Source organism: Balaenoptera borealis (genome assembly GCF_965194805.1).
Source record: "Balaenoptera borealis genome assembly, chromosome: 3".
In the NCBI taxonomy this organism is placed as follows: Eukaryota; Metazoa; Chordata; class Mammalia; order Artiodactyla; family Balaenopteridae; genus Balaenoptera; species Balaenoptera borealis.
Window position 1 is genome coordinate 153,007,112 of NC_138866.1, and position 13,336 is coordinate 153,020,447.

Here is a 13,336-nt window from a genome sequence, read left to right on the forward strand (position 1 = left end):
ACTTACAAAAGACCCCAAACCAGTATGAAAAGCATACAGACCCCAGCTATTTCTCTGAAGACCCCATCTTGGTGAAGGGGCCACCACCCTCCTCCTGGACTAGCGCCTCCCCAGGGTCCTCCCTCCCCTTGTTCTCTGCATCCCTCTGTCACACACCGTATGGGGGCAAGTGCCCTCCTCAGTGCCCCAAGAGGACCCTGTTCCAGAGTCCTCCTCCAGCTGGGCCCCTCCCCAAGGTGGGCACGCCCACCCAGAGCCCGCCCCCCGTAAAAGCAGAACCTGGGACCCGCAAGTTCCCTGCCGATTGTCCCCACCTGCTTCCCGGGCTTTCGAGAGTCGGTGCGAAGGGAGCAGGCGGGCTGGCCAGGCTGCTTCCCTGGGCCGACCTGGGCATCGAGGCCACTCCCTTTGGGCCTGGCCTGGTGGTTGTATGTCAAGGTGAGTGGGTAGAAGGTATTTCATCAACAGTGTGTCCGGCTTGACTGGTCACTTTCCCATGCTGAGCAGGTGGGCTGGCTCAGTGCTCTGCCCGGCAGGCATGAAGGACACCTTGGCCAGTGGCTTTCAGATCAGTCCCCTCCCTGGGCACTGCTGCCTGAGCTGCGGGTTGCACTCCCCAGCCCTCCTCCCCTGATGCTGACACGAGACCAGACCTTGCTCCTTCCAGAGGCTCTGCACGCAGAAGGAGCAGCTCCAGCCTGGATACTCGGGGCCGGATCCCGCCCCTGCACCCACCTCCTCCCTCCCCATGCACCCTGGGCACGTTAACCCCACGCCCTTGCATGCGGTCCTCCAGGTTTTAGAAGTGACCTCCCTCTTGGTCCCCCACTCCCTTCTCCCCGCTCCTGGAGAGCACAGGGGCTGCCTACCCATCCAATTTGAGGCCAGTTTTGATTTGGGTCCCCTTCCTCTTCCCGAAGATTTGGGGATCAGCCCTGAGGGTCATGGCCAGCCTTCCTAACCCTCATCCCCTTTCCCATCCTGCCAATAAGATGGGAGCACAAGTCTGATGGGAGTCCCCGGGGAAGGCTTCCTCTCTGATAAGATAGCCTCACAGATGTTGCCATGTCGGGATGTCACATCTTTTACCAGCTGAGGGTGAAGCTACACCTTGAGGGGGGTCGAGCCTGGCATAAGGTGGCCACTGCTGTCCTTGCCTCTCCCTGGACTTCCTGCCATGAAATGGTCATTTCCGGATGCTCTGTCCAGCTTGAGCCTGGGTCTTTGTCACTTGCAGCCCAATGCACGCCCTGCAGGTAGCCCTGCCCCCTCCCAGGATCAGCCCCTCATGTGGTGTTCAGCCCTCACAGTGCCTCCCTGAGGGCAGAGGTCATCTCTTGCCCATCGCCACGCCATGCCCTCGCCCACCCCTGCCCCCGCGTGCTGGCTGCAGGCCAGACGCCTCCAGCGGTGTTCAATAGACTTTGCTGGAACAATGCATTTCTTGTAAAAATGTCCATGGGTGAACCTGCCTGTTTTGTTGGGCAACATCCTCAAGATCCATGTGGTATTAGATTTCTGAGCTAGGAAAACATTTCTCTCTCCCTAGAGATTAATTAACAGCTTCTATTACAGACCTGCAGTCTCTATGCACAGTTCCAAAATTTAAATATTTCTGAAAACCAAAATTTTTCCTGTAAATTAGTGGCCGACTCATTCGGTGGCAAAACCTGCCCTGGTCAGATATAAGGATTGTCAGAGTCTTAGAGTGAATATTTACCCATTTCATAGCAGAAACATAAATGCACTTGATAATGCGTTGCTGCCTCAAGTCTTGTAAGGGTGTTGACAAGCAGTATATGCACTTTATTCCTCGTCTAAAATCCAAATGTTCTGAATTCAGAAAAACCTCCTCCCCCAAGGGCTTCTGGTAAGGACTCAACAGACTGTGGTAAATAGCAGGAACTTTGTAACATGTTTATTTTCCTTTTTTTGCCCTGGCTGCCAAGAAGGTCAGATTTAAATAATTAAACTTATTCACAACAATTAACCTTTGTCTAAAGTTTCTTAGTAGAATTATCCTGTCTTCTTATAACTTGCCTTTAAAAAATTATCTGTGCAATACAGCTTTCTTGAATTTGTGTATTTGATTTGAATTTTACCTGCGTCACATTATTATTATTTAAGCAAAATGAGTATAAACGTATCACAAATGAGTGAATCCAGAGGACAGATGGGCCCTAAGTGTCCCTGTCTGCCATCCTGCCTCCTGGGGGGTGGGGCCGGGGGTGGGGCTGACATGATTATGGATCGTGTCTCTGTGCCTCGCTGCATGCCCAGGGGAAACAAGAGACACTCCCCTGCCACCCCTGTGACCTCCATCCTGGTGGCTTTTCAGTCAGTGCATCCACTCTTGACAAACATCCAGCCACCACCCAGACGCAGGGACAGCCCACTTCAGGTCAGTGCTGATAACTTGCTTGCAGTTTTGCATTGTTGACAGACTTCTCCCCAATTCTTCCATCAGATCCATCTTACTAGCAAACCTCAAAAATAATGTCTGCGCAAGTCATACATAGGGAGTCAATTTTAATATAAAATTATTTGTGAGGATATAGAGAGGATAGAGTACACATGCTTATTACAATAGTAAGGGTGACAATTGCTAAATGATGAGGATTATGGGTGATTCTTTTACTTTTTTGACTTGCCATTATATTCTGAATTTTCAACGATGAATAAGTACTACTTTTGTAATAACAAGAAAGAATACAAGTTTGTTCTTAATCCCCTTTGCAAATATTATTACAGAGCAGTTTCTTAGGGCATGGCAACACTTTTCTAACCAAAAGCTTCACTGGATCTTCATAAGACACTTCCATGTGGATAAGCCAGAAATTTATCTTAAAATGCAATCCAACTGCACAAAAATTACTCCAGTTGAATTTCTGACTGTGTCTCCTTCATTGGGTAACAGTTAAAAAGCTGTTTAGAGCTTTGTCTACATGACGTCAAAGCAGTCAGATAATTCAATCATTCCAGCAGAAATAAACAGATTTTCACTTCTAGATATGACAGAGCAACTGGCAGCAGCCTAGCCCTCCTGCTGCAAATAAGTCAAAAACTGGGGAAAAAAACCAAAAGCCAAAAAAATATATAAAACGACTGTTTGCAGACATTGGACAACAGGCAGTGAGGGAATGTGATCCCTCAGAGAAGCTAAACAAATACCACGAACCCCATAATCTACCTGGCTTCTTGCCTACTGGCATTTACTGGAGCCCAGTGCAGAGAGGAGACCCCAGCAGAGAACAGCAGTCCCATTGAGCTGAGGAGACAAAGACTGGAGTTTGGGGAGGCTCAGGAAGCTGGAATTTGTGAGGTAGAGATCTGCATAGGAGAGATCCAGGCAGAAAAGGAATTCAGAAATCTGCACAGGGTCCTTCTGTGTCTGTGGATGGGCACCACTGTGGACCTGCACAAGGGGGGATGGGCTGGACCAAGACAAGCACAAGATGCTGAAGGTATCACAGTCCTGAGTGCTCACTGGGCAGGAGGTGCTCCAGTTCAGACCAGCCAGAGCAGGGAGTCCTCACTGAATCCTGCATTAATTCAACAAAGACCCCAGAAAGGCCACACCTTAAGAATAAGGCTGAACGATGGAAAACAGTAAGGAGGTTCCTCAAAAAACTAAAAATAGAGCTGCCATATGATCCAGCAATCCCACTCCTGGGCATATATATCCAGACAAAACTGTAATTCAAAAAGATCCATGCACCCCTATGTTCATGGCAGCACTATTCACAATAGCCAAGACATGGAAACAACGTAAATGTCCATCGACAGAGGAATGGATAAAGAAGACGTGGTACATATATACAATGGAATATTACTCAGCCATAAAAAAGAATGAAATAATGCCATTTGCAGCAACACGGACGGACCTAGAGATTATCATACTAAGTGAAGTAAATCAGACAGAGGAAGATGAATATCATATGATATCACTTATATGTGGAATCTAAAAAATGATACAAATGAACTTATCTATGAAGCAGAAAGAGAATCGTGAACATACAGAACAGACTTGTGGTTGCCAAGGGGGAGGGGTTTGGGGGAGGGAGGGAGTGGGAGGTTGGGATTGGCAGATTCAAACTCTTATATATAGAATGGATAAACAACAAGGTCCTGCTGTATAGCACAGGGAACTATATTCAATATCCTGTGATAAACCATAATGGAAAAGAATATAAAAAAGAATATATATGTATATATACATGTGTATATATATATATATGTATGTATAACTGAATCACTTTGCTGTACAGCAGAAATTAACACAACATTGTAAACCAACTAGACTTCAATAAAACAAAAAAAAAGAATAGGGTTGAGATGGCCATAGATAAGGTTTAACAAAGTTTCCAGACATATTTTGAGAGGTTCAAATTGATGCACAGAGGAAATAAGTGTTTGTCAGAACAAAAGGCAACACTGTAAAGAAAGACAATGAAATCCAGACTTTAACAGTATAATATTCTCAAGTCCAGCATTCAATAAAAATTTCTGGACATGCCAAAAAAGGTAGAGAAATGTAACCCATACCAAAATGTCACCCACAAAGAAAAATGAGTCAATAATAACAGACCAAGAAATAACAGAGATGCTAGAACTAACAGTCAGTGACTTTAAAACAACTATTATAAATATACTCAAGGATTTAAAGAAAAATGAAAACATGATGAGGGGAGACATTGAAACCATAAAAAGACAGAAACAAAAGCAAAATCTAGAGCTGGAAAAATGCAATATCTGAAATGAAAAATTCTCTGGGTGGAGATTCCTGATCTGGACCAGATGGAGTAAGCGCATTCACCCTGACTCTCCACTGATGAAATTACGGTTCCTGGACAGAATGCATGGAGCAGGTATCTGGGGACTCTGAAAAGTACACGGTGGGAAGATGAGGGACTGAGGCCAGAATTTGCAATGCATCAAATTGGTGGGAGGTTGCCCATTTACTTTTCCTCTGTTATTGCCCAGCTTGACTCAAAGGCATCCCCCAAACCTGGAAGGGCATGACGACGGATTTAGACAAAAAGAGCTCTAAGAGAAGCCTCCTCCTCCTGGTCTGTGGAGCAGGAACGGGGGCTCCAAGGGTCGGAGAGTGAGTGGTCATTTTTCTGTTCTGTCTCTCCCCAGCCTCATACCATCCCCTGGAAGCAATCGTGGCAGGGGTGACAACAATGGCAGTGGCTGTCAGGTGGATTCCTAAAGCTCTAGTGGAGAGGAGACCTTCTCTCTGACCAGAAGAGCTACGGTACCACGAGTGGGGGACAAAGTCTCCTTGCTTTTTCTTTCCCTGTGCCCTCCCATAGATTGGCCCTGGTTGCTGTCGCAGTCATGGGGAGGGTGTAGCAGTGTGGGAAACTAAAGCCCAGGCTTTCTGGCCACCAGTTGAGGAAGGGAGGCTCCAGGGGGCTGGATATAAAGGAGAAGAAAGAGTTCAAGAGAGTTAATCCCAAATCGTTGTATTCGAATTCCTAGGTTCACCTCTGAGCTGCATTGCAAAGGGTTGTCACTAACCAGCACACCACAGGCTTTGAGAATCAAGCTAAAAGGTAGACCACCACCCAGATTCCAGACAGGTTGGAGGAGGTTGCATAGACAGAGCAGATCCAAATAGGATTGCAAAGCCTTTGAATATTGAATTGACTTTGGAACCATGGCCCACGGAAAGTGGGCCAGAACTGGCAGTGGGAACCTCACCAGGTCAATGGTCCCTAAAACAGTAACATTCTCCTTAGGAGTTAAACACATACAGAGAGTCTCATAACGTAATGTTCAAAATATCCAGGATATAATGCAAAATGCCATGTATTTGAAGAACCAGAAAAACCTCAACCTGCAAGGAAAAGACAGTCAAAAGATACCAACCCTGAAATGACACAGCTCTTGGAATTAACAAACACTTAAAGGCAGCTACTGGGCTTCCCTGGTGGCGCAGTGGTTGAGAATCTGCCTGCCAATGCAGGGGACACGGGTTCGAGCCCTGGTCTGGGAAGGTCCCATGTGCCGCGGAGCAACTAGGCCCGTGAGCCACAAGTACTGAGCCTGCGCATTTGGAGCCCGTGCTCCACAACAAGAGAGGCCGTGACAGTGAGAAGCCCGCGCGCCGCGATGAGGAGTGACCCCCACTCGCTGCAACTAGAGAAAGCCCTCGCACAGAAACGAAGACCCAACACAGCCAAAAATAAATAAATAAATAAAGTGTAAAAGTTAAAAAAAAAAGGCAGCTACTATAACCACATTTCAATAAATAAGGGGAAATTCCCTTTAGATGAAAGGGAAGAGAGAAAATTTTAGCAAAGAAATAGAGAATATAAACAAGAAATAAATGAACATTTAAAAACTGAAAGCTACAGGGAATTCCCTGGTGGTCCAGTGGTTAGGACCCTGTGCTTTCACTGCCCAGGTTGCAGGTTCAATCCCTGGTTGGGGAACTAAGATCCCGGAAGCTGTGCAGTGTGTTGTGTCCAAAAAAACAAAACTGAAAGCTACCATCAGTGAAATTTAAAATTCACTGGTGAGCTCAATATCAGAATGTAAAACAAAAGAAGGGGTCAGTAAACTTGCAGATAGAGCAATAGAAACTACCTGATCTAAAGAATAGAGACAAAAACAAAAAACTTTAATGACAGGGTCTCAGGATCCTGTGGAACAATATCAAAGGATCTAACATTTGTACCACTGGAATGTCAGAAGGAGAAGCGAAAGACTGTGGTCTTGGAATAATATTTAAAGAAATACTGGCTGAAAACTCCCTAAATTTGGTGAAAGATATAAACAAACAGATTCAAGAAGCACAGCAAACCCCAAGCAGTATAAACTCAAATAAATTCATGACCAAAACATCGTATTCAAAATGCTAAATGTAAAGACAGATGAAAAACTCTTGAAAGCAGCCAGAGAAAAATGACACAAGTCGAGGCACAAGAATTTGAATGACAGTGGATTTCTAATCAAAAACCATGGAAGATAGAAGATCGTGGCACAACATTTTTAAAGTACTGAAAAAACAAACAAACGAACAAACACCTCAACACTATCCCCCAAGAGTCTATACTCAGTGAAAATATCCTACGGGAATGAAGGTGAAATAAAGACATTGTAAGATAAAGGAAAACCAAGAAAATGTGTTGCCAGTAGACCTGCCCTAAAAAATATTCTAAAAAACATTTTTAGATGTGAGGGAAATGATGCCAGAGGGAAACTGGGAACTTCAGGAACTAAGGAAGTACAGAGTGGCAAATATCTGAGTAGACATAACAGACTACTTTTTTTTTTTTTTTTAATATTTTATTTATTTATTTATTTATTTATGGCTGTGTTGGGTCTTCGTTTCTGTGTGAGGGCTTTCTCCAGTTGCGGCAAGTGGGGGCCATCCTTCATCGCAGTGCGCGGACCTCTCACTATCGCGGCCTCTCTTGTTGCGGAGCACAGGCTCCAGACGCGCAGGCTCAGTAATTGTGGCTCACGGGCCCAGTCGCTCCGCAGCATGTGGGATCCTCCCAGACCAGGGCTCGAACCCGTGTCCCCTGCATTGGCAGGCAGATTCTCAACCACTGCGCCACCAGGGAAGCCCAACAGGCTACTTTTATCCCCTTAAATTCTGAAAGTACAAAGTGTAAAACTGTCAGATGGGATTTTCGATGTATGTAAATATAATATATATGACAACTACAGCGTAGAGGAGGATATGGAGACTAACACATGCTAAGATTTAAAAATTCCTCTTGAAGTGGTTAAATATTAATTCTATGTAGATTTTGAAAAGTTAAGAATGTGTACTGTAATATGTAGTGCAACCACTTTTTTTAAATTACAAAGAGTAAAAAACTCAAGAATTAAAATGGAATACTAAAGAATATTTATTTATTTAATTTTTTTTAAGACTCAATTTTATTTATTTATTTATTTTTGGTTGCATTGGGTCTTCATTGCTGCACACAGGCTTTCTGTACTTGTGGTGAGTGGGGGTTACTCTTCAATGTGGTGTGCGGGCTTCTCATTGCGGTGGCTTCTCTTGTTGCGGAGCATGGGCTCTAGGCGCGTGGGCTTCAGTAATTGTGGCACACAGGCTCAGTAGTTGTGGTTCACGGGCTCTAGAGCACAGGCTCAGTAGTTGTGGCACACGAGCTTAGTTGCTCCGCGGCATGTGGGATCTTCCCGGACCAGGGATCGAACCCGTGTCCACTGCATTGGCACGCTGATTCTTAACCACTGCACCACCAGGGAAGTCCCACTAAAGAATATTTAAATAATCTAAATGAAAGAAGAAAAAAGGGAAATACCAGAACAAAAAATAATGGGAAGAAACAGAAAATAAATAATGAAATGGTGAACTATATCCAAATGCATCAAAAATTACTTTAAATGTAAATGATGTAAACACAGAAATTAAAAAAGGTTATCAGAATGGAATAAAAAACAAGAACCCTTGTTTTTTATGTGCAGTTTGTAATAAACCCAAAGGTAGGGATTCAGTAAATGTTTAGCAGAATTCACCAATGAAACTCTCTGGATCTGGAGATTCTTTTTCAAAAAAATTTAACTTCAAATTCCATTTTTTCAAATGACAAAACCTGGGTTTTGATAGTTTGTAGTTTTCAAAGACTTGGTTCATTTCATCTAAGTTATCAAATTTATTTGCATAGAGTTGTTCATAGAATTCCCTTATTGTCTTTTTAATATCTGTGGGGTGTGTCATGATATCCCCTCTCTAAGTACTGATGTAGGTAATTTGTACTTTCTTTTTTCTTTGTCAGTCTGGCTTGCAGCTAATTAATTTTACTGAGCTTTTCAAATAACAATTTTTCTGTTCTACACAATCCCTTACAGTTGGGATTTTGATAGAGATTGTGATGAACCTGCAGATCAATTTGGAGAGTACTGCTATCTTAATAATATTGTCTTCCAGTCAATGAACGTGTGATATCTCCCCACTTATTTAGGTCTTCTTTAATTTCTTTCAATGTTGTTTTGTAGTTTTTAGTGAAAAAGTACTGCACTGTTAAAATTAATCCTAAGTATTTTATTCTTTTTGATGCAATCATAAGTTGAATTGCTTTATTAATTTCATTTTCAGATTGCTCATTGCTAGTGTATAAGAATGCAATTGATTTTCTACATCAATCTTGTATCCTGCAACTTTGTTGAGATCATTTGTTAGTTGTGAGAGTTTTTTTTTTTTTTTAGTGGATTCCTTATGATTTTCTAAATACTAGATCATGCCATATGCAAATAGAGATAGTTTTACTTCTTCCTTATCAATCTGGATGTCTTTTATTTCTTTTTCTTGCCTAATTTCCCTGGCTAGAAGCTCCAGCATAATGTTAAATAGAAGTGGTCAGAGTAGACATCCTTCTGTTCTTCATCTTAGGAGGAAAGCATTCAGTCTTCCATAATTAAATGTGATGTTTGCTGTGGGTTTTTCACAGATGCTCTTTGTTAGTTGAGAATGTCCCTTATATTCTTAGTTTGTTGAGTATGTGTTTTTTTAATTATGAAAGAGTGTTGAATTTTATCAAATGATTTTTCTCCATCTTTTGAGATGTCCATGTGGTTTTGTCTTTTATTCTATTAATATAGTTTGTTACTATATTATTATTTATTAATACATATGTTATTTTCATATGTTGAACTAACCTTGCATTCCTGGGATAAATCCTACTTTGTCATGGTGTATAATTCTTTTTACATTTTGCTACCTTTGGATTTTTAGTATTTTGTTAAGAATTTTTGCATCTATATTCCTGAGGGATATTGGTCTCTATTTTTCTTTTCTCATAATATCTCTGGTTTTGGCAGGCAAGAATTCTACCACTGAACCACCAATGCTGTCTCTGGTTTTGGAATCAGGGTAATCTTGGCCTTATAGAATGAGTTGGGAAGTGTGCCCACCCCTTCTGTTTTATGGACATGTATGTGAAGGATTCCTACTAATTTTCTTTAAACATTTGGTAGAATTCATCACTGAAGCCATGTGGTTCTAGGCTTTTCTTTGCGGGAAGTTTTGTGATTACTATTCAATCTCTTCACTTGTTATAGGTATGTCTATTCAGATTTTCTATTTCTTCTTGAGTTGTTTTCAATAGTTTGTGTCTTTCTAGAAGCTTGTCCATTTCACCTAGATTATTTAATTTGGTGGCGTGCAGTTGTTCATAGTATTCCCTTATAACCCTTTCTATTTTTGAATAGAAATTCCATTTCAGTAGTAATATCTCCTCTTTTATTTCTAATTTAGTCATTTAAGTCCTCTTTCTATCTTTCTTTTTATGGGGGGAATTAGCCTATTTAAAAGTTTGATAATTTTTTTGATATTTTCAAAGAATTAACTTGTGGTTTCACTGATTTTCTGTATTGTTTTTCTTATTCTCTATTTAATTTATTTCAGCTCTAATCTTTATTATATCCTTCCTCTGCTTGATTTGTGTTTAGTTTTCTCCACTTTTTCTAGTTTCTTAAGGTGGAAGTTTAGGTTCTTATTTGACATCGTTCTTTTTTTTAAATATAGGTACTTACAGCTATAAATTTCCTTCTAAGCTGTGATTCATGACATCCATAAGTTTTGGTATAATTTGCTTTCATTTGATTCATCTCAAAGTATTTTCTAATCTCCTTTGTGATTTCTTTTTTGACCCTTTGGTTATATAAGAGTGTTTTGCTTTGTTTCCTTATATTTGCACATTTACCAAATTTTCTTCCAAGTGATTTTTGGAAAATGTGCAAAGGCAATTCCATGAAAAAAAGTAGGTTTTTGAACAAATAATAATGTAACGATTGGGCATTCACATACAAAAATAAACCTCAATCTAACCTTTGCATGTTGTAAAAAATGTATTCAAAGTTGATCATAAATCTAAATGTAAAATGTAAAACTCTAAGCTTTTTAGAAGTAAACATAGCAGAGAGTTCTTAGACATGACATCAAAAGCATAATCTATTTTAAAAATGTAAACTGGAGTTCACCAAAAGTTAACACTTTTACTCTACATAAGGTACTATTAAAATAATGAAAAGGCAAGCTACAGACTTAGAGATAATATTTGTAAGTGACATATCTGACATATATCCAGAATATATAAAGCAATCCCTCAAACTCAACATTAAGAAACAACCCAGTTTTTTTAACTGAGCAATACAAAGTGTGGGTGAGCATGCATTCATTGCTGGTGGGAATGTAAAGTGGTTCAGCCACAGTTTAGCAGGTTCATATAAATTTAAGTATTTACATTTACCATATGACCCAGCAATCCCACTCCTAAGTATTTTCCCTGGAGAAGTAAAAACTTAGGTTTACGCCTGTACACAAAATGTTACAGCAGCTCTTTTCTTAATCACCAAAAACTGGAAACAACCAAATATCCTTCAATGGATGAATGGATAAGCATTCTTACAATGGAATACTTCCCAGCAATAAAAAGGCCAGATTACAGATACATGCAACCACATTGATGAACCACAAAGGTATTAACCTGGGTGAAAGAAGCCAGTGCAAAAAAGTTACATACTGTGTGATTCTATTTATATGACATTCTAGAAATGACAAAAATATGAGGCAAGAGAACAGACTAGGGGTTTCCTAGATTTAGGTGTGGGCAGAGATTCTGACCACAGAAGGCAGCACAAAGGAATTTGGGGGGACGTGAAACTGTTCTGTAACCTGGAGGTGGTGGTTAAGCGAATCTACACATGTATTAACATGCACAGGACTGTACTCCAAGAAAAGAAAAGGTCATTTTACTGTGTGTTAGTGTTAACAATATAAATCTGAAAAACAAATACTGGATGGTCTTAACAGAAGATGAAACATGCAGAAGAAAAGGCAGTGAGCTTGAAGACCAGAAACTACCCTGAAGCACAGAGAGAAAAACAGCTGAGGGACATGAGCACACCCACCTGTACGGCAATATCAAGGGGTGAGAGTTACCTCTAATTGGAATCCTCAGAGAGGGCGTGGGCAGATAAAATATATGAAGAAATAGTGATGGAAAATGTTCCGAATTTGATGAAAAATATAGACACACAAATCTAAAGCATGCAATGAAACCTAAGATTAGAATCAATACAAAGAAAATCACAGCAAAGGTCATTTTATTCAAATCACTAAAAAGGTGTGATGAGAAAATCTTAAAATCGACCAGGAGTAAAAGACACATTATGTATGGAGAACAAAGTTAATAATGCACATCAGAAACAATGCGGGGCAGAAGACGGTCAAATGAATGTCTTTAAAGTGCTGGGGGCCAGGGAAGTGTTAACGTTTTGGCATAGAACAAATTTCTTCAGAAGAAAGTTGACAGTTTACAACAATAATATCAATGTGTTATGGGATTTATTACTTATGTAGACGTAATGTATCTGATAACAAAGGATGGAAGGGGGAGATGAAAGTCCATGATTTTAAGGTTTACATCTTATTTGAGCAAGTAGAATATTACTTGAAAAGTTAACAGTGGACATTATAAATCTAAAGTCACTAGTAAAAGGATAAAGATAATAGGTGTAGTTAATGAGCCAATAGAAGAGATTAAATGGAATAGTTAGAAATACAAATCTAAAAAAGAAAAGAAAAAATGAACAGGTGGACAAAAAGAAGACAAATAGCAAGATGGAAAATTTAAAGCCAGCCGTAACAATAATTTTAAAGAATAAACTAAATTAAAAGGCAGAGAATGTTGTACTGAATTTTAAAAAGGACCCAAATAATATTGTTATTTATAAGAGATATACTTTTAATATAAATCCCAGAGAGGTAAACAGTAAAAGGATGGAAAAATATGTATTATGCAAACACTAATCATAGGTAATTTGAATTGCTTCCTTAATACTAGATAAGGTAGGCTTCAGAAAATTAGTACTAGATAAGGAAGAACATTTCATATTAATAAAAATATCCATTCACCAAAAAGACATAATCATCTACTATGGATGAACTGTGTCCCACCCCCAATATATACATTGAAGCCTTAACCCCCAATGTGACTATACAGGAGATTGTCTTTAGGGGGCAATTAAGTTTCAGTGAGGTCATAAGGGTGGAGCCCTAATCCAATAGGACCTTATAAGAAGGGAAAGAGACCAGAACTCTGTCTCTGTCTGTCTGTCCCTCTCTCTTTCTGAGCCCCGGGGAAGACTACCAAGGAGAGAGGCTTTGCCAGAAACCAAACCCTGTTGAACCTTATCTTGGACTTTCTAGCCTCCAGAATTAATGCCTGTTGTTTAAGCCACCCAGTCTATGATACTTGTGACGCAGGCCCAGCCAACTAAGGCAGCATCTTAAATGCATATGCACACAATAAGAGAGCTTCAAAACACACCAGGCAAAAACGCA

General features: G+C 40.6%; 1 long non-coding RNA gene across 1 annotated transcript; it reads left to right on the top strand.

Annotated features, from left to right (window-relative positions):
• Nucleotides 1-537: 537 nt before the first annotated feature.
• LOC309625170 lies at nt 538-9,456 on the top strand. Its single transcript, XR_014242366.1, has 2 exons — nt 538-7,259; nt 7,578-9,456. It is a non-coding gene; the product is annotated as an uncharacterized lncRNA (long non-coding RNA).
• The last annotated feature ends 3,880 nt before the right edge of the window (nt 9,457-13,336 follow it).